This window comes from Oncorhynchus keta, chromosome 13 (genome assembly GCF_023373465.1).
Source record: "Oncorhynchus keta strain PuntledgeMale-10-30-2019 chromosome 13, Oket_V2, whole genome shotgun sequence".
NCBI classification, from domain to species: domain Eukaryota; kingdom Metazoa; phylum Chordata; class Actinopteri; order Salmoniformes; family Salmonidae; genus Oncorhynchus; species Oncorhynchus keta.
This window is the reverse complement of record NC_068433.1, coordinates 19,534,543-19,557,442: the sequence shown is the minus strand read 5'-3', so window position 1 is coordinate 19,557,442 and position 22,900 is coordinate 19,534,543. Positions and strand designations below refer to the sequence as shown.

General features: G+C 38.2%; 1 protein-coding gene across 14 annotated transcripts in view; it reads right to left on the bottom strand.

The window, feature by feature from the left end:
- The window catches only part of LOC118392710 (adhesion G protein-coupled receptor L3-like), a 324,261-nt gene that overhangs the window by 256,941 nt on the left and 44,420 nt on the right, over positions 1 to 22,900 (bottom strand). Inside the window, exon 1 of one of the 14 annotated variants that reach the window (XM_052459523.1) lies at positions 9,023 to 9,204. The exons of the other annotated variants lie outside the window; for them this stretch is intronic. The gene's annotated coding sequence lies outside the window, so the exon portion shown is untranslated. Of the gene's footprint in view, positions 1 to 9,022; positions 9,205 to 22,900 lie in introns of those variants that run through there. 14 annotated transcript variants of the gene reach the window in all.

The window sequence follows — 22,900 nt, the reverse complement described above, 5'->3', positions numbered from 1 at the left end:
GTCCCAGTGACAACCTCAGTTGGGATTTTGACAGTTATTAAGACTGTTCAATAACATTTGTGATAAGGTTGACCAATGAGTACAAAACCATCTGTCCGGCATGTGATACCCAAGTCATCATAAGACTTAGCGTTAAATCATTTCACGCTGCATTAGAATTCAGTTGACTCAAAAATAAATGGTGAATTCAAATCATTAATATATATTAGCCATTGCACCATTTCATTTTTTATTTCCTCCATGTTGAACTATGTCCCCAAAACATGTATAAATACTGGACTAGAAATTGTGCCTTGCTGTATTATACTTATGCTAAAATGTTTATTCTACTGAGCCATTTACTTTGTTCGTATTCCTACCTTCATTATTTATCGTTGTTGCCTTGTCGAGAAGGAACCTGCACATAAAGTATTTCGTTGAATGGTGTATAACGTGTGCATCCCCCGAACATATGACTCACCCAACTTGGAACTAAGTTAGAGAGGCTGCATTGAATTCCGCACATGGTTTCAAAAATGTGATCTGTCATTCTGGAGATACAGGCTCACATATTGCTCTGCTGATATTTTCCCAGAAAAGCATTGCCCAAGTGGCCTAGAAACTGCCTGGGCACAGCTACATAGATTTTGAGTGCCTTTCGATGTTATGCCCGACTGTTTGTAATACTTCTGAATGTATGCACTGCAAAGTCAGCAGAACCAATCACAGTGTCCCAGTTCCTCTGGGGCATTGTCATTAGTCCAAGGCAAATTTCTGTAATTCAGTGCAAACATTCAGACTGGGCATCATTAAAATAATAAATAGCAGGGGTGGAATAAAAGGAGCCAGAATGCCAAGCAAGAAGGAGATCTGAATGGGACAATCAGGAAATGATCATTTCTAAATCAATATTAGCTGAATCTGTAATGGTGCCATCCTCTCATTTGGGATTCGGGAATCAAGGATGTCATGCTTTGACGCTCCAGAGTTATCGTGTTGCTACGGGTGATTGACCATGGTAACATTCCCTCTTTCTATTCATCTCCTCCATCTTCCATTGGGATGTTTTAAATGAGGATATCAGTTTGAAGAGAGAGGGCCCCAAAAACCAATGTTCCTCTTCTCCAGTGCCAAAACCACCCTGTCTAGCTTATTCACTCCCTGTGTGGATGGATGGCGGATCAATTGTTTTAACCTCTGTTGTGCCATGAGGAAGAGAAATGGCAACGACATTTTCATGCATTTCTAACCATCGTCTATAATTATCTTAGCGAGATGTCTGTAAAACAAATATAAAAAACTACAACAACAGTCTCCCTTAGAAAAATATGTGTCGGAGAGGTTAATGCAACTTCGTGACATCGGGATGTTTGGACAAATTGGATATTTGGATGAAGGTGGACGAGATGGAGGACACGGGCTACATAATCGTTGTTTCCATTTATTGTGGATTTAATTGACTTGTCAATAACTTGCTTATCGCAAGGAAATAATAGGGTTGCATAGCCAAGCGCGTCGCCACACAAATACACTGAAGTTATGAGAAGAACTGGACGAATTGAACTCGGCAAAGAAAGGCCTGCTCTATCCTTGTGTGTGAGGTTCTGCGCTGTGTTAGTGAATAGGAGGGAGTGCCGGAGTGCCAGAGATGTGTCTGGTAGAATGTGGGGCCCGCCTGTCACATTGTAGTGGGTACTTTGGCGTTTAAATATTTATCTAAGGTACCTCCAGAGTCAGGCCCATCCACACATGAATTATGCAGAACATGGATCCCTTACAAGTATGAAAAATGAAGCACTTAACACTAAGCAGTGTGCAGCACTAATACACTGGAAATAAGTTTGGAGCTACATGGAACCACATATGGTCTTTATATCCATTTCCAGCAATGCTCTCACACTCCACATTATCACACTCTACCACTCCTTTTAGAAAGTTAGACAAAGGAATCAGTTTACGGCAGTTGCAAGTGTTATGTTAATTAACAAAACGGGCAAGTAAGTCGCTTTGTGCCATGTGGCACTGTGAGACAAGGAAATGTGATATTTGTATCCGCCACCCGTCCTTGTTGTTAAGTTGTTAACTATTTATTTCTCTTTTGAACAAAGAAATAGGCCTTACCCCCAGCTACTGTCTTAAAGTGACAGTTCACTCCCAAATCAAGGTTTGTCAGATGTTTTCAGAACTCAAAATATTCACATTTTAAGATGAGTCCATGAGTCCCATGTTATCTGCTGTGTAGATATGCATTGGCTATATGCCTCAATAGCAAATGAATATTAAAGATGGAGGAAATCATTTCCCATTCATGTGGATTTTTTTTTCTTCTCTCTCTCACATCCATGTGATTTACTATCTACTTATGAGGTCTGAACACATGAACGGTCACACAAGACTGAAATTGTCAAGTGTACGGGTGTGTGACTGCAGGGGCTACATAATTTCACTTTATTTTGAATTCAAAGTCCCCAGAGAAAGATAGTTGAGTATTCAGGATATTTCATCACTATCTTAGCATCTGCTCTAGTATGGATTATAAAAAATACTTAAAGGGATACTTTAGGATTTTGGTAATTAGGCCCTTTATCTACTTCCCCAGAGTCAGATGAACTTGTGGATACCATTTTTATATCTCGGTGTCCAGTATGAAGGAAGTTAAATGTAGTTGTGAGTCAATGCTAATTAGCATTAGCGCAATGACTGGAAGTCTACAGAGACATAAAAATGGTATCCACAAGTTAATCTGACTCTGGGGAAGTAGACAAAGGGACTCATTGCCAAAACCCCAAAGGATCCCTTTAAGCTGAAAGCTGACATCACAATGGATGGAAATGGAGTCAATGGGAAAACAAATCAGACAATCCTAAAATAAAAACATTATTTCCCGTTCATTTGTATACATTCAAAGCCCACTAGTTAATTTTTGCTGCATCAGCATATCAATGTTTATGACCGAAAACATCTGGCAACAGCAGCTGTTAAAGACAAGCTCAAGCAATACTTCATGTAGAACAACAGTACAAGTCTAAAGTTTGGACACACATACTCGTCCAAGGGTTTTTAGCATAATAACAGTGAAGACATCAAAACTATTAAATCACACATATGGAATCACGTAGTAGCCAAAAAGGTGTTAAACAAATCTAAATATATTTTATATTTGACATTCTTCAATGTAGCCACCCTTTGCCTTGATGACAGGTTTGCACACTCTTGGCATTCTCTCAATCAGCTTCATGCATTTCAATTAACAGGTGTGCCTTGTTAAACGTACATTTGTGTGGAATGTCTTTCCTTCTTAATGCATTTGAGCCAATCAGTTGTGTTGTGACAAGTTGTGGTATACAGAAGATAGTATTTTACCAAATAGGGCTAAGTCCATATCATGGCAAGAACAGCTCAAATAAGCAAAGAGAAACGACAGTTCATCATTACTTTAAGAAATGAAGGTCAGTCAATAAGGAACCAATCAAGAACTTTGAACGTTTCTTCAAGTGCCGTCGCAAAAACCATCAAGCTCTGATGAAACCGGCTCTCATGAGGACCAGCACAGGAAGACCCAGAGTTACATCTGCTGCAGAGGATAAGTTCATTAGAGTTACCAGCCTCAGAGATTGCAGCCCAAATAAATGCTTCAGGGTTCAAGTAACAGACACATCTCAACATCAACTGTTCAGAGGAGACTGTGTAAATCAGGCCTTCAGGGTCAAACTGCTGCAAAGAATCCACTACTAAAGGACACCAATAATAAGAAGAGACTTACTTGGACCAAGAAACACGAGCAATGGACATTAGACCGGTGGAAATCTTTGTTTAGATGAGTCCAAATGTGTCATTCTTGGTTCCAACTGTCATTGTGAGATTCAGAGCAGGTGAACGGATGATCTCTGCATGTGTAATTCCCACCGTGAAGCACAGAGGTGGTGATGTGATGGTGTGGGGGTGATTTATTTAGAATTCAAGGCTCACTTAACCAGCTTGGCTACCATGGCATTCTGCAGCGATACGCCATCCCATCTGGCTTGCGCTTAGTGGGACTAGTATTTTCAACAGTACAATGACCCAACACACCTCCAGGCTGTGTAAGGGCTATTTGACAAAGAAGGAGAGTGGAGTGCTGCATCAAATGACCTGGCCTCAACAATCACCCGATGTCAATCTAATTGAGATGGTTTGGGATGAGTTGGACCGCAGAGTGAAGGAAAAGCAGCCAACAAATGCTCTTATGTGGGAACTCCTTCAAGACTGTTGGAAAGGCATTCCAGGTGAAGCTGGTTGAGAGAATACCAAGAGTGTGCAACGCTGTCATCAAGGCAAAGGTTGGTTACTTTGAAGAATTTAAAATATTGATTTGTTTAACACTTTTTTGGTTACACATGATTCCATATGTGTTATTTCATAGTTTCAATGTCTTCACTATTATTATACAATGTAGAAAATAAAGAAAACGGTGTCCAAACGTTTGACTGGTACTGTACAGTATGTCTATGTGGGACTGAATAATTCTGTGGTTATTCAGAAACAGTGAAGCATTGCATCATTCCTGCAGGGTTTCTACAACATTGCCTTCACAATGATCATTTATGCAGAAGAAAAACAGCCATAGGCCAATGCCTCTACAATGCTGCACCACTTCTATTCAATCAGAGCTCATCCTCAAAATTAATTTCAATCTCAAGTTAGGGTCAACAGAACAGTAATCAAGCAATGTCCTACACCCTCTGGGGTAAAATGGCCGCCTTTTTCCCCGACGCTCCATAGGCCGGCATATATTTTTCAAAGACCAAACAACGGTTACCAAGCAAATAAGTCTCTCTGGGTAGTGTATCGATTTGTTCCGCCATGATGAACAGCTGGCCTAAATGGAAATGCTCGAGCAGCATGGAGAAAGAACAGATCTTAAATCAGATGAGCTCTGTATGAATAGAAATGATTGCAGAAAGGAGGGCAAAAGAAGAAACTCGTTTGGAATTAGGACACATGCAAATAACAAATTAAGCAAGCAGTTATGATTATGTCGTTGTTGCTAGTATCTGCTTTTTACTGTAACTAGGTACTACTTAGCTAGTTGTAAAGTGTTAACACATTTAAAGTGTACATAATGGAACCATTTAAAAGTGTAACACTTCATCACTAACAAGTGTTAGCGGAAAAATGTACAAAACTAAAGTAAATAAAGATGTATGCAGTAGTTTAATGTTGCTCAGCTGACAAAGCCAGAAAGTCAGCTAATTGCATTCCAAACTGAAATGTTTATCATTGTTTGATGTAGAACATCTCTTACAATGTATTATTCAAAGAACATTTCAAAGAATGCTCCGTTTCAATATAATGTAATCAAAGAAACCTTATTTCCGGAGATTCAAATGGGGTTGGCAGCGGAATGGAATATCCACGTCTCGTTTAATAATGGAAGAAAAGGTATCTTGTTTATTTTACGTTCCTCACAACACCGGAGACAGAGGGACAGGGGGACAGAGATTGGAGCCAAAAAGCTAATTAGTGGGACTTGTCATTTACTAGTATCATTTACCTCTGGAGTGGGAGGGTAGTTCGGAATGGTTCCCCCTGTCCATTAAATCCTCTCTGTTTAGAAATGGAAGAGCACACTGCCAATATTCCAGTGTTTCAGTAAACTCTGCGGTGTGGTCGGACAAAGTCCATCATGACTTGCACTTTCCTGGGTCTGGCAGCCATAAATGCATTGCAATGGTCTGGCAGTTACACACGGCTGGTGTGCGATATCCATATCGATGGACAATGCAGTGGAAAGAACAGGTTTATGACTTGGAATATCACGGAGAGAAGCTATTTACACCTCTTTTTCTTCATTAAGGTTGGTAGAAATAGGCTGGCAACGTCCTGGGATACCGGATAATAACGTCAGCCCCTACCTTCTCTCTCTGAGGACATCTTACTTTGAGCACTGCACTGAAGATACCTTCCAAGTCCCGAGCAAAGGCCCTGAGGTGGTTCTCCAGAGAAGACCTCTCTACCTAAACACACCTACCTCATCTGCATCAATGGCATACCTGGGAATGTATTTAGCCCCTTCAAAATGGGGGGGGGGGGTATATACTTAATGCTGTAAAACCTTCATCCCTGCTTCTCTCTGTAGCATTGCATTATTATGTCCATGGCAGGCAATGCAGAAGTATACACATGAAATACATTTTATTTGATTTTGGCCCCTACTAATATATAAAGTGAACACTGGTTCAAAGTTTAGATAAAGATAAATAAAAATAAAACATTTTTCATTCTTCCGCCTACATTTTATGTCAGGCCATAGCTTATCTATTCAGTTCAAAGCACAAGAATGGGGCTGGGGACGTTTATCAAAAATGTATGATGGTCTTGCATAAATTATGCAAAGTGTTGTCCTTGTGCCAACCAATGCATCCACTGAATAATAATTACGAGAGGGACTCGGGTACATGAGTACGCAGGATGAGGCGAATGCCAACGTCCCTTTCTTACTGTGGCCAAACACGAGAGAGAGTGAGACACAGAGCGAGAGAGAGGGGTGGGATGTGTTTTAATCTGTCATTAAACATCAACAAATTGAGGTAGCTCTTTGGAACCTGTCTTGCCACTATTTGTTTAGTGCAAAGAGGACAGTAAATAATTTATATAATACTGTATAAGTGTTTATCAGCTCATAGTCCATCTCGATTTATATACTGAGAGTCAATAAATATTTTCCAAATGTTTGAACCAGATGAGCTACAAATGTTTCTTTATTTCATATTTAAAATAGGATTGGATTGGCACCAACACACATTGCTGTCGGGCAAGTCAATTAACAATCCATTACTCTATTGTCATATTTAGTGGCTTGGAAAACCAACAGATATTTACAGGGACTTTATGTAAATGCACTAGCAGAAGATAAGGTAGCTGATAGCTATGAATAAAGTCCTTAAATGTGTTCCCACTGAGGACAACTCAATTAACTTGTATAGAGAATACATACAAAAGCAATTTTTAAAAAGTGCTTTATGAACAAATACATTAACTAATTGAGAATTTACTCAACACATTCACATTAGCTAAAACACAGCCATTTTGCGAGTGGAGGCACCACAAGAGCAGTTGGGGAAACTGATTTAAATGTCATCCTCTATATTATAAGCCGAGTGGTTTGAGCCCTGAATGCAGAAAGCCATGGCATATCAGACCGTATACCACAGGTATGTATAACAACAACAAAAATATTTAACGGTCTAATTACATTGGTAACCAATCAGGCACCTCAGGAGTTTATGGTATATGGCCAATATACCACGGATAAGGACTGTATCCAGGCACTCTGCATTGCGCCTAAGAACAGCCCTTAGCCAAGGTATATTGGCCAAATACCACACCCCCTCGTGCCTTATTGCTTAATTATATAATTGCATCATTATGGAGGTGCCTAATGCAATTGCGGATGAAATGAGAAAACACCCTTTAATACTCTTGACAATAACAATTAAACAGGGTGCTGAAACTAAATGGAAATCCTGGCATAGCCACAGTCAGGATAGTTCTCGGTCATTTGCCATGCAAATGCAATTTCCTTATTACCTAATCGGGTGCCATCCCTTCAGTAAGACAATGGAGTAAGCTTTCAGGTTGATAATATCACCTTGAGACCTGTAAGTAAAGAGATTGAGGTAATTTGATGAATGTAACCAATGCTATTATCTCTTACACGCAGCCCTTTCAAGTTCAGCACAGTTCGAGCAAGGAGGGTGGAAAACAAGGGAAGCTTGGGTCGTCATTGCTTTTTCTCGGAAATTCTACATTTTCTTCTTCCTACTTTTGGTTGGGCATTTCCATTTTTTTATATTTAAAAAAAAAAAAATTATTTGTTATTTTTTACATTTTAAGTGTCAACCCTGCCTAGATTGGACTGGATGAAGGACTGATATTTCAGTGTCAGTTTGGAATGTCTGCCCACTGGGGATTTCAAAGCACATCCTCTAGCGTCAACGGTACTCATGCGCGTACGCAAACATACTTAAAATATAGAGACGTACAAATAATTCTACAACCATACAGGACAAAAAGACAGACAGACACATCTGCTCGTCTCCGAGCCTGTTGGAAGGTGTCACATGCTTGGCGTGTTTCCTAGTGTGGGCAGATGGTGTGGCACAATTAGGCCCTCTGAATCTCTCAATCATCTCCCGTACGTTGTATAAAGAGCTGGACCTAGTCTGGTTATAGCTGTCAAATACACTCACTCGCACATCTCTTTCTCTCTGTTTTTTGTCAGAATCCAACTGTCTCTATTCTGAATTCCCCTCTTTTCACCACATACTTACTCTTTCTCTCTCTCTCTCTCTCTCTTACACTCTCTCTCGCGCTCTCTCGCTCTCTCTCGCTCTCTCTCCCTCTCTCTCGCTCTCTCTCGCTCTCTCTCGCTCTCCCTCTCTCTCTCGCTCTCTCTCGCTCTCTCTCGCTCTCTCTCGCTCTACTAGTGCAGTCTGAATGCATTTCAGGATCAGATACCGAGACAATAGGCAAGCGAGTGTCACTTTCACACCCCAATTACCGTAAAAGGGACATTTTGGCCCGTATTTTGCAGAGCCACACAATGAAGGGAACGTCACAGTGGAACGCGATATCCCCTCCTGTTTGCCTTCCAGCCCAAGGCCTGCAAATACAAGGAGGAGGAAAGCCGTCCGGGGTATCCGACACCGGGCGAGGGCCATTAGCAGAGAGCGGTTAAATAAGGATACCGTTAACCGGAGTCGCTGACAGGGACAGGAAACATCTGCTGCGAACACAGCTCTCCCGTTGCCCCGGCAATCAGCCTTCCATCAAAAGGGCCTCGCGGACTCTTCCCACACAAACACAGACTTCCACGAACACAAACACAGAGAGCGCCCAGACGTCGCACCCCGCAGACGTACACAAGTGCGAGAAAATAAACAAGACTTAGACGCACGCAAAAGCACACACAGACAAACAAACAAAAAAAACAGAAAAATCTCTGAAAATACATTTGCTTCCTGTACACTCCCGTCTCATGTATTGTCCATACATACAGTACCTTGCCTTTTCTTAACTTCCCCTATGAGTCAATGTTTTCCTCTTCCTTCTCGATCGATTGATCCATGTCTTTCTCTCACCAGTCACATAAAAATTGAATTTCCACCAGATTCAAACACCTTGCTGAGCACTAGGCTATGAGCCATGTTCCGGCTGCCAATAGCACAGTTGTATTTCCCCCACCTGTGACGGCGGGGAATGATTCACCGGGGCCTGCCACACTGTATCAAGGGACGTGTGTGTACTAGAGCAGAGAACTACCTCACCTGACTGTCTGCTGCCCTGTGACCTGCAAGAGCAGTTATGAAGTACAAACAGCACGGTATGTTTATGAGCAGACATCTCACATTACACCCCGAGGGAAAACTTCAATGAGCAAAACCCAATTCGGCTGATTCCTTTTCAGCTCCTGCTGGCGCAAAGGGCCTTATAATCCAAGATCGCATACTGGTATATAAATGCAGTATTTACATTTATTGTGAGTTTAAAAATGCATAAATATGTACAAGGCATACTTTAGCATTCTCTCTCGCGCTCATTATTCTACCCATGGAGCACATCCTCGGGGTCGCATGGCGTTCTAATTTCTAATTAAGCGTGAGGCAAAAAGTTCACAGCCAGTTGTGACCTTATTCCTGTGAACAGGCCCAGTTATGGGTTCAGGGCAGTACTGGTAGCCTACTCTGGCATGCAACCCCGTCTTCTAAAAGTTGTTTCTTCCCAAGCTTCTTTCTACTCAAGAAATCCCCTCACAAAAAGACTTTGAAACTGGGCAGCCGTTAGCGTCGACACTGCCAACACCCATACAGTCAGCTTTGCTTTTAGCCACATTTGGTGCGGTTGGCAACACCTGTCCTTCGTACTAAACTGGAGAATTTGCTTTGGAAATCTGGGGTATTTCCCATACACGCTACACATGTCTATCTGTCAGAAATGGTGAAGGGGAAGAAAAAAAAACTACATGTGAGTAATACCTGGACATCACAGTTAATCTCGTCCAAAGCTGCGTACCTGACAGTGGTGTGTTGTACAACAGTTGACGGATTAGCCGTGTGTACCATAGCCGTATCGGGTATTACCGCCGCTCCGTCGACAAACAAAACACACAAAAGTGACGGCGGGTGACTAAATGTCTGTGTTTGCTTTGGGGAGAGCCGCTGTGTGGCCACAACGTTGCAACACGGGCCCACCTGTGGCCTAGGAAATACGATTCTGGGTATTTTGGGGCATTAGAGGATCATGATGAATGGGAGGATGGCCCAATACTTCTTATCTATACGCTCGGGTTACGCAAAGGACTCAGATCAGCTCAGAGAGGGGGGCCTAAGAAGCAAGGAAGCGGACGTGGGTCAAGATGTCGGGGAGGGTCAGTTGTGACAGATTCCGGATGCTTTGAATCGCCTGATAACAGTTAACCATTGACTAAGGTCAGGTAGCGTAGCATTCTTGGCCATTTAACTCACTGGTCTGTGAAGACAAAGCATGAAATCATTATTGGAGTCTCTACCAGCCCTGAGAAGTGAACGGAACACTAATCAATGAGAATGGAGGGTCTTATGCGCGAACGAGCGAGAGAATCACATTTTCATTTCCATTAGTGAGTCAATGATGTTAGCTGGTCTACATGTGCAATACTCTTGGTGACATGGTGTGTGTGCACTGGCATTCTCCAAACATTTTCTGATGGAGATGATTTTGTTATTCATTTACTCATTAAATTAGTATAGCAGAGACAATAGCCTTTCAGATACTCAGAGACTCCCTCAATCTATCTGATAAGCGCAGTTGTGTTGTTAGCAACTCGCCATTGTTCGCATGTGATTCACTGGCTGGGACCTCTCGTCCTTACGTCTTAACACTTTCCCAAAGACACCATGAAATAGTTTTGCGCAACACACGATAAAAGCGATATGAAATAGATGGTGTATTCATGGTTTTTTATAACATTTCAATGATTAGGGATAGGGGACAGAGAAATATTTGCAATATAAAGAAGACAAGCCGTACATTAGAAAAAAAGAAAAGCTCATTGCGTAAATGGTAAATCCACTAACTCTCATTCCATAAACAAACAACCTTCAGGTCTGACCTTGAAACCACCTCAGGACAACACACTGAAAGCGTAATTGAAAAGCTTGAGATTTATGTCCAGAAGCTTTGACATGTTTTTGCTTAGATTAACTTTGTACCCTAAAACATAACATGGCGATATAATCTGTCATTTAGTTGTTGGAGACTGCATGTGAACATGAATCATGTGCATGTGATTCATGTATCCTGTATGTAAAATGTTAAAGATGCACAATGCAGAAATGGCTCAGCCATTTCCAGGTTGCGAAAATTCGAATAGTTGCTTAATTTCAGTTTCTATGACAAAACAAGCCAAGTATAGTGTAAAGATAGAATCATTGCACCATCTAAACCCCTGTGAAATATTTTTGCCGGAAATATTGCATTTTCAGCTGTTTGAAGCCGGTGTACAAAACCAAAAGTAAAAGACGCAGAAACTAAACTTAAGGACGGGAAGCATAGAAATAAAAGCTCACAAGAACATAAAACAGATTGACCGCTTCTTAGATTCATTTTCAATGAGAATGACAGGTCTACAACACACATTTCTAAGTGAATTTCGTTGGGTTGTACTGCAGATTTAAGTAAGTAAATGTTAGAGCGAAAAAATAGTAATGTAGTGTAATGATAATGTCATCTAAACATACTTATGTAGTGTAATGATATGTCATCTAAACCTACTAATGTGGTGTAATGATAATATGTCATCTAAACATACTAATGTAGTGTAATGATAATATGTCATCTAAACCTACTAATGTGGTGTAATGATAATATGTCATCTAAACCTACTAATGTAGTGTAATGATAATATGTCATCTAAACATACTAATGTAGTGTAATGATAATATGTCATCTAAACCTACTAATGTAGTGTAATGATAATGTCATCTAAACCTACTTATGTGGTGTAATGATGATATGTCATCTAAACCTACTAATGTGGTGTAATGATAATATGTCATCTAAACATACTAATGTGGTGTAATGATAATATGTCATCTAAACATACTAATGTAGTGTAATGATATGTCATCTAAACCTACTAATGTGGTGTAATGATAATATGTCATCTAAACATACTAATGTAGTGTAATGATAATATGTCATCTAAACCTACTAATGTAGTGTAATGATAATGTCATCTAAACCTACTTATGTGGTGTAATGATGATATGTCATCTAAACCTACTAATGTGGTGTAATGATAATATGTCATCTAAACATACTAATGTAGTGTAATGATAATATGTCATCTAAACATACTAATGTAGTGTAATGATAATATGTCATCTAAACATACTTATGTGGTGTAATGATAATGTCATCTAAACATACTTATGTAGTGTAATGATATGTCATCTAAACCTACTAATGTGGTGTAATGATAATATGTCATCTAAACATACTAATGTAGTGTAATGATAATGTCATCTAAACATACTTATGTAGTGTAATGATATGTCATCTAAACCTACTAATGTGGTGTAATGATAATATGTCATCTAAACATACTAATGTAGTGTAATGATATGTCATCTAAACCTACTAATGTGGTGTAATGATAATATGTCATCTAAACATACTAATGTGGTGTAATGATATGTCATCTAAACATACTAATGTGGTGTAATGATAATATGTCATCTAAACATACTAATGTAGTGTAATGATAATATGTCATCTAAACATACTAATGTGGTGTAATGATAATATGTCATCTAAACATACTAATGTAGTGTAATGATAATATGTCATCTAAACCTACTAATGTAGTGTAATGATAATGTCATCTAAACCTACTTATGTGGTGTAATGATAATATGTCATCTAAACATACTAATGTGGTGTAATGATAATATGTCATCTAAACATACTAATGTAGTGTAATGATAATATGTCATCTAAACATACTAATGTAGTGTAATGATAATATGTCATCTAAACATACTAATGTGGTGTAATGATAATATGTCATCTAAACATACTAATGTAGTGTAATGATAATATGTCATCTAAACATACTAATGTAGTGTAATGATAATATGTCATCTAAACATACTAATGTAGTGTAATGATAATATGTCATCTAAACATACTAATGTGGTGTAATGATAATATGTCATCTAAACATACTAATGTGGTGTAATGATAATATGTCATCTAAACATACTAATGTAGTGTAATGATAATATGTCATCTAAACATACTAATGTAGTGTAATGATAATATGTCATCTAAACATACTAATGTGGTGTAATGATAATGTAATCTAAACATACTAATGTAGTGTAATGATAATATGTCATCTAAACATACTAATGTAGTGTAATGATAATATGTCATCTAAACATACTAATGTAGTGTAATGATAATATGTCATCTAAACATACTTATGTGGTGTAATGATAATGTCATCTAAACATACTAATGTAGTGTAATGATAATATGTCATCTAAACATACTAATGTAGTGTAATGATAATATGTCATCTAAACCTACTAATGTGGTGTAATGATAATATGTCATCTAAACATACTAATGTGGTGTAATGATAATATGTCATCTAAACATACTAATGTAGTGTAATGATATGTCATCTAAACCATACTAATGTGGTGTCATCTAAACATACTAATGATAATATGTCATCTAAACATACTAATGTGGTGTAATGATAATATGTCATCTAAACATACTAATGTAGTGTAATGATAATATGTCATCTAAACCTACTAATGTAGTGTAATGATAATATGTCATCTAAACATACTAATGTGGTGTAATGATAATATGTCATCTAAACATACTAATGTGGTGTAATGATAATATGTCATCTAAACATACTAATGTAGTGTAATGATAATATGTCATCTAAACATACTAATGTAGTGTAATGATATGTCATCTAAACATACTAATGTAGTGTAATGATATGTCATCTAAACATACTAATGTGGTGTAATGATAATATGTAATCTAAACATACTAATGTAGTGTAATGATAATATGTCATCTAAACATACTAATGTAGTGTAATGATAATGTCATCTAAACATACTAATGTAGTGTAATGATAATGTCATCTAAACATACTAATGTGGTGTAATGATAATATGTCATCTAAACATACTAATGTAGTGTAATGATAATATGTCATCTAAACATACTAATGTAGTGTAATGATAATATGTCATCTAAACATACTAATGTAGTGTAATGATAATATGTCATCTAAACATACTAATGTAGTGTAATGATAATATGTCATCTAAACATACTAGTGTAATGATAATGTCATCTAAACCTACTAATGTAGTGTAATGATAATGTAATCTAAACATACTAATGTAGTGTAATGATAATGTCATCTAAACATACTAATGTAGTGTAATGATAATGTCATCTAAACATACGAATGTAGTGTAATGATAATATGTCATCTAAACATACTAATGTAGTGTAATGATAATATGTCATCTAAACATACTAATGTAGTGTAATGATAATATGTCATCTAAACATACTAATGTGGTGTAATGATAATATGTCATCTAAACATACTAATGTGGTGTAATGATAATATGTCATCTAAACATACTAATGTGGTGTAATGATAATATGTCATCTAAACATACTAATGTAGTGTAATGATATGTCATCTAAACATACTAATGTGGTGTAATGATAATATGTCATCTAAACATACTAATGTAGTGTAATGATAATGTCATCTAAACATAATGTGGTGTAATGATAATATGTCATCTAAACATACTAATGTGGTGTAATGATAATAGGTCATCTAAACATACTAATGTAGTGTAATGATAATATGTCATCTAAACATACTAATGTAGTGTAATGATAATGTCATCTAAACATAATGTGGTGTAATGATAATATGTCATCTAAACATACTAATGTAGTGTAATGATAATATGTCATCTAAACATACTAATGTAGTGTAATGATATGTCATCTAAACATACTAATGTGGTGTAATGATAATATGTCATCTAAACATACTAATGTGGTGTAATGATAATATGTCATCTAAACATACTAATGTAGTGTAATGATAATATGTCATCTAAACATACTAATGTGGTGTAATGATAATATGTAATCTAAACATACTAATGTAGTGTAATGATAATATGTCATCTAAACATACTAATGTAGTGTAATGATAATATGTCATCTAAACATACTAATGTAGTGTAATGATATGTCATCTAAACATACTAATGTGGTGTAATGATAATATGTAATCTAAACATACTAATGTAGTGTAATGATATGTCATCTAAACATACTAATGTGGTGTAATGATAATATGTCATCTAAACATACTAATGTAGTGTAATGATAATATGTAATCTAAACATACTAATGTAGTGTAATGATATGTCATCTAAACATACTAATGTGGTGTAATGATAATATGTAATCTAAACATACTAATGTAGTGTAATGATATGTCATCTAAACATACTAATGTGGTGTAATGATAATATGTAATCTAAACATACTAATGTAGTGTAATGATATGTCATCTAAACATACTAATGTGGTGTAATGATAATATGTCATCTAAACATACTAATGTGGTGTAATGATAATATGTAATCTAAACATACTAATGTAGTGTAATGATATGTCATCTAAACATACTAATGTAGTGTAATGATAATATGTCATCTAAACATACTAATGTAGTATAATGATAATATGTCATCTAAACATACTAATGTAGTGTAATGATATGTCATCTAAACATACTAATGTGGTGTAATGATAATATGTAATCTAAACATACTAATGTAGTGTAATGATAATATGTCATCTAAACATACTAGAGTAATGATAATGTCATCTAAACATACTAATGTAGTGTAATGATAATATGTAATCTAAACATACTAGTGTAATGATAATGTCATCTAAACCTACTAATGTAGTGTAATGATAATATTGAATCTTAACATACTAATGTAGTGTAATGATAATATGTCATCTAAACATACTAATGTAGTGTAATGATAATATGTCATCTAAACATACTAATGTAGTGTAATGATAATGTCATCTAAACATACTAATGTAGTGTAATGATAATGTCATCTAAACATACTAATGTGGTGTAATGATAATATGTCATCTAAACATACTAATGTAGTGTAATGATAATATGTCATCTAAACATACTAATGTAGTGTAATGATAATATGTCATCTAAACATACTAATGTAGTGTAATGATAATATGTCATCTAAACATACTAATGTAGTGTAATGATAATATGTCATCTAAACATACTAATGTAGTGTAATGATAATATGTCATCTAAACATACTAGTGTAATGATAATGTCATCTAAACCTACTAATGTAGTGTAATGATAATGTAATCTAAACATACTAATGTAGTGTAATGATAATGTCATCTAAACATACGAATGTAGTGTAATGATAATGTCATCTAAACATTCTAATGTAGTGTAATGATAATGTAATCTAAACATACTAATGTAGTGTAATGATAATATGTCATCTAAACATACTAATGTAGTGTAATGATAATGTCATCTAAACATAATGTGGTGTAATGATAATATGTCATCTAAACATACTAATGTGGTGTAATGATAATATGTCATCTAAACATACTAATGTAGTGTAATGATAATATGTCATCTAAACATACTAATGTAGTGTAATGATAATGTAATCTAAACATACTAATGTGGTGTAATGATAATGTAATCTAAACATACTAATGTGGTGTAATGATAATATGTAATCTAAACATACTAATGTAGTGTAATGATAATATGTCATCTAAACATACTAATGTAGTGTAACGATAATATGTCATCTAAACATACTAATGTGGTGTAATAATAATATGTCATCTAAACATACTAATGTGGTGTAATAATAATATGTCATCTAAACATACTAATGTGGTGTAATGATAATATGTCATCTAAACATACTAATGTAGTGTAATGATAATATGTAATCTAAACATACTAATGTAGTGTAATGATAATATGTCATCTAAACATACTAATGTAGTGTAATGATAATATGTCATCTAAACATACTAATGTAGTGTAATGATAATATGTCATCTAAACATACTAATGTAGTATAATGATAATGTCATCTAAACATACTAATGTAGTGTAATGATAATATGTCATCTAAACATACTAATGTAGTATAATGATAATATGTCATCTAAACATACTAATGTAGTATAATGATAATATGTCATCTAAACATACTAATGTAGTGTAATGATAATATGTCATCTAAACATACTAATGTAGTGTAATGATAATATGTAATCTAAACATACTAATGTAGTATAATGATAATATGTCATCTAAACATACTAATGTAGTGTAATGATAATATGTCATCTAAACATACTAATGTAGTGTAATGATAATATGTCATCTAAACATACTAATGTAGTGTAATGATAATATGTCATCTAAACATACTAATGTAGTGTAATGATAATATGTCATCTAAACATACTAATGTGGTGTAATGATAATGTAATCTAAACATACTAATGTAGTGTAATGATAATATGTCATCTAAACATACTAATGTAGTGTAATGATAATATGTCATCTAAACATACTAATGTAGTGTAATGATAATATGTCATCTAAACATACTAATGTAGTGTAATGATAATGTCATCTAAACATACTAATGTAGTGTAATGATAATATGTCATCTAAACATACTAATGCAATGTTGGTAGACTTAGCAATGAATTTAGCTTGGACAAACATTAACTATGGTTACCCTTTTGTCCAAATAGCTTTAAGGTGGGTCATGTGGCATTCTACTTCTAGCACATTCTAAAAGCAACTGCCTATTTTCTTGTGTTTAAACAATCAAACTATATGTATTGTGTGAAATTAGAAGAAGAAGAAAAATAACTTCAAAACCAAAAGCCATTGAATCTAAACAGTTCCAATTGAATGGGCCTATAGTGACCCCCTCTTCCTGAGTTTACAGAGAGGGAGAGATTCATACAATACCCACTTGAGTTTCATTCCTCTCTTGATCTGTCAGTTCATATTCACAAAAACCTACCTCCAGCTTTCCTACGATGTAAACATATGCAACAGTGACAACCAGCAAAGGGGGGCTCGCCGTGGTAAAATAATTGTTTGGGTAAATACAGAGTGACAAGGGAGCCTGATTCAATCTGGAGGAAATGACGATCTGTTTGAAAATGTTGGTGGATTGTCGACAGAGAGAGACAGAGAGAGACAGAGAGACAGAGAGACAGAGAGACACAGAGACACAGAGACAGAGAGACAGAGAGACACAGAGACACAGAGACAGAGAGACAGAGAGACACAGAGAGACACAGAGACACAGAGACACAGAGAGAGAGACAGAGAGAGAGAGACAGAGAGAGAGACAGAGAGAGAGACAGAGAGAGAGACAGAGAGAGAGACAGAGAGAGAGACAGAGAGAGAGACAGAGAGAGACACAGAGAGAGACACAGAGAGAGACACAGAGAGAGGGAGAGAGAGAGGGAGAGACACAGAGAGAGACACAGAGAGAGACACAGAGAGAGGGAGAGACAGAGAGAGGGAGAGACAGAGAGAGGGAGAGACAGAGAGAGGGAGAGACAGAGAGAGGGAGAGACGGAGAGAGGGAGAGACGGAGAGACGGAGAGACGGAGAGACGGAGAGACGGAGAGACAGACAGAGAGGGAGAAAAGGACAGAAAGAAAGAGAGAATATACTTTCCTTACCCTGCAAACAACATATTTCCCTGAAACACAAAGTGTTAAGTTAGGATACTCCGCGAGCTGTCAAGTGTCGTCCGTCATCCGGTCCTGCCACAGTCTATATATTGATTAAGCCGTACATCACATAAACTCTACAAGACATTATTTCTAATTAAAAAGTATGCCATAAATTCGGGGCTTTATTGCGAGGGCCGTGGCGGTAAATAAATCGCAGGACTGGCTGAAACAGATTGCAACGGAGTTCTGTGTCTGTCCACGGTTTAGAGCCACCCGTTACAGGGCAGACTCGTTCCATCGGACCTGAGAGGGTCCCCTATACGCCAGGCTGGGGCTTAGTCTCCAGAAAACCACAGAAAAGGTACGATATTTGGCCTATTCAAAGTGGTCCTGAATGATTCATCATTCTGCGAGCAGGGTTTGGTGAGGCTATGACTGACAAGATGGTGCCGCTTTGCTTTCTAGATGGGGTCTATTTTTCTTTCTTCACTCACATGCGTTTTGCTGCTTCCACATGTCACAGTTAAGACGTTTTAATGTCCCCATGTTGATACGGGGATTATTTCCACTGTACCCCATGCCCAAATTGGACCAGTGAGGAGACCGGAGAAACCTGCCCCTCAAAACGCAGCCCTTCCCATTTGTCAACTTCTAATTACCTCCACGTGTGCGCTGGTTGTTATGCAGCCACTACCCTGAGTTCTCAGTCACTGAGTTGTTTATTTCTTCCAGACGGGCACAAAGGGACACCTCATTTCACAGGTGTGAGCCTGAGGGGAGGGAAGGGACGAAAATAAAATAAAAAAATATGACGATCTCAGCGACAACCTGCCTGACAACATAGGAGGGCGTGTGCCTTAACTCTTTCACTCCTATACAACCCTTTGCATACCTTTCCAGAGCGAGACTGACTACGACCACACTAAAGCCCCTTTGAGCCAAAGTGGCGGTCGGTGAGGAGGCGGCAGAGGAAGTCCCATTTGGTTAACTGACAGTTTAACGGTCTGCCATCCAACAGGAAGGAGGGTTTTGCGAGCATTTGGTGAGCATCGCCTTGGGAGAAGAAGGAACTAATGAGTGAGCTAAAAAGGACAAGATTAAGTGATCCCTCTATAAAAAGCCCAACTGTAATCTGCTCCACTCCTCCCCGTAATGTCCTCAAATGATCATCACTCCCAGTAAGCCGGCTTCAAACACTTCAAACAGAAACTGCTCAGTGACTGCTCTCGCACCTAGTCGAAGCTTTAGAAGGAGCACTGAAAGGCATTTGTGACCACGAAAAAGGAGAAACGCAAAATCTCCTAAGAGTCGTCTAAATCTCTGTAGGTGCAGTCCATCAATTACACTGGAAAATTAGGTACTATAGGGGACTCTTTCCAGCTAACCGTATATCTTTGCAACATATTCTGATGTATGAGTTTCCAATACCCCGTAATTAAGATGCCCTGTCCGAGCCAGAACGACTCATACCGCCTGCCATTCTTCAATATCTGCTTACATTTTTGTAGCTTCTCAATGGTAGTCGGTATGCACATATAGAAAAAAAGTATAAACCACAGGGTGGTTGGTGCTGGTTGAGAATCCTCAGTCATATCATACGATATCTAACAGGCCCTGTGGAATGACTGGCGGTTCCCTTTAATCTGCATCAACACATTCTAGCTGTTAGTTTACGTTAGAGTACATGATCTAGGCTCTGCATTTAGGGAGAGGCCCCCAGAAATAGGCCTACTGTAAAGTCACAATATAATATCCCCTTTCGCCATAATAGTAAATTGCCAGAAAGGTCAGGATCCCCTGTTTCTGTAGATTGATGTACAAGTCAACTTGGACAGGAAGTTTGTCTATCGCAAGCCCCCCCCTGGCCTTAATCCGACTTCACTTTGCCAATGTGTTCCCTCCCTCCCTAGTCGTCATGCGTCGGAGGCGACATGGCAGGGGGTGCGGCTTCCGGGCCGACCAATCAAGCCAAGTGGAACCTTCTGCGCACTGCACGGTCCTCTGGGATTGAGGATGCAGCGTGTGACAGAGGGGGGTAGTCAACCCTTCTTGAACACACCCCAGTCATCACCACTCTGATGACTCCATTCCAGTTTGTCTCAGAGAAAATCATTTCATGATTCAACCATGAAAGTCCCTGCATTTTCTTTCAAACAGGTGATATACGCTATATAAATGTATGTAGACAACCTCTTAAAAAAAGTGGATTTGGCCATTTAAGCCACACCCATTGCTGACAAGTGTATAAAATCAGAGTCATGCAATCTCCATAGACAAAAACACTGGCAGTAGAATGCACCGTCATAGGATGCCACCTTTTCAACAAGTCAGCTTGTAAAATGTCTGCCTTGCAAGAGCTCCTCTGGTCAACTGCAAGTGCTGTTATTGTGAAGTGGAAACGTCTAGGAGCAACAACGGCTCAGCCGCAAAGTGGTAGGCCACACAAGCTCACAGAATGGGACCGCCGAGTGCTGAAGTGCGTAGTGCGTAAAAATATTCTGCCAACACTCACTACAGAGTTCCAAACTGCCTCTTGAAGCAATGTCAGCACAATAACTGTTCGTCGGGAGCTTCATGAAATGGGTTTCCATGGCTGAGCAGCCGAACACAAACCATGTGCAATGCCAAGCATCGACTGGAATGGTGTAAAGCTCACCACTACTGGACTCTGTAGCAGTGGAAACGCATTCTCCGGAGTGATGAATCACGCTTCACCATCTGGCAGTTCCATGGACTAATCTGGGTTTGCTGGATGCCAGAACACCACCTGCCCCAATGCATAGTGCCAACTGTAAAGTTTGGTGGATGGTAAATAATGGTATGGGGCTGTTTTTCATGGTTGGGGCTAAGCCCCTTAGTTCCAGTGAAGGGAAATCTTAACGCTACAGCATACAATGACATTCTAGACAACTTTGTGGAAGGCCCTTTCCTGTTTCAGTATGGCAATGCTCCGTGCACAAAGCGAGGTCCATACAGAAATGGTTTGTCGAGATCGGTGTGGAAGAACTTGACTGGCCTACACAGAGCTCTGACCTCAACACCATCGAACACCTTTGGGATGATTGGAACGCCGACTGCGAGCCAGGTCTAATCGTCCAACATCAGTGCCCAAACTCACTAATGCTCGTGGCTGAATGGAAGCAAGTCCCGGCAGCAATGTTCCAACATCTAGTGGAAAGCCTTCCCAGCTTCCCAGAAGAGTGGAGGTTGTTATAGCAAAGGAATGACCAACTCCATATTAATGTCCAAGATTTTGCAATGAGATGTTCGACGAGAAGTTTTCCACATACTTCTGGTCGTGTAGTGTACATTGTTATTATTGGCTTGGTTTCAATCAATTTGGTCCGTACCGTGCAATTAGCCGAGGTCCCACCACACTATGCTCCATCGTTATAATGATAATCCCCCTGACAACGTGCCACCGATGGGCCACAAAACATCCATGCTGTATGAGTTGGTGATGTAATCTGGTGAGGGAAAGGAGCTGTGATTCCCTTGTGTTAGCAGGAGGAGCGAGGCAAACAGCACGGTATGCATATGCAGGCCGGGGGGACATAGGTAGACACTCAGACACAGCCAGGCTAAGAGCTGAGCAAGCATGACCGGGGGGAGAGAGGGACGGGGGGAGATGTTTCAGAAAGAGACAGAAAAAAAGAGGGAGGAAGAGAGGGGGGGTGGACAGAAAAAAAATGAAGATGGTGAAAGAGCGAGCGATAGATGTGGGTGAAGGAGAGGTTGAATGCAGTGTGGTACTACTAGAGCATAAGAAAGGACAACAAAATGAATTCAAGCAAGGACAAGGCATGTACACATTCTCTACATTAAGATATGGGGTGGTTCCGAAATACAGGTGAAAGCTATGATCCCTTACTGATGTAATTTATTAAATCCACTTCAAAATCAGTGTAGATGAAAGGGAGGAGACAGGTTAAAGGATATCTAAGTATACGATGTAGTGAATAGGATGCCATTTGGGATGTAGGCAATGTGATACATACAAAAAGACAAAAAGGGG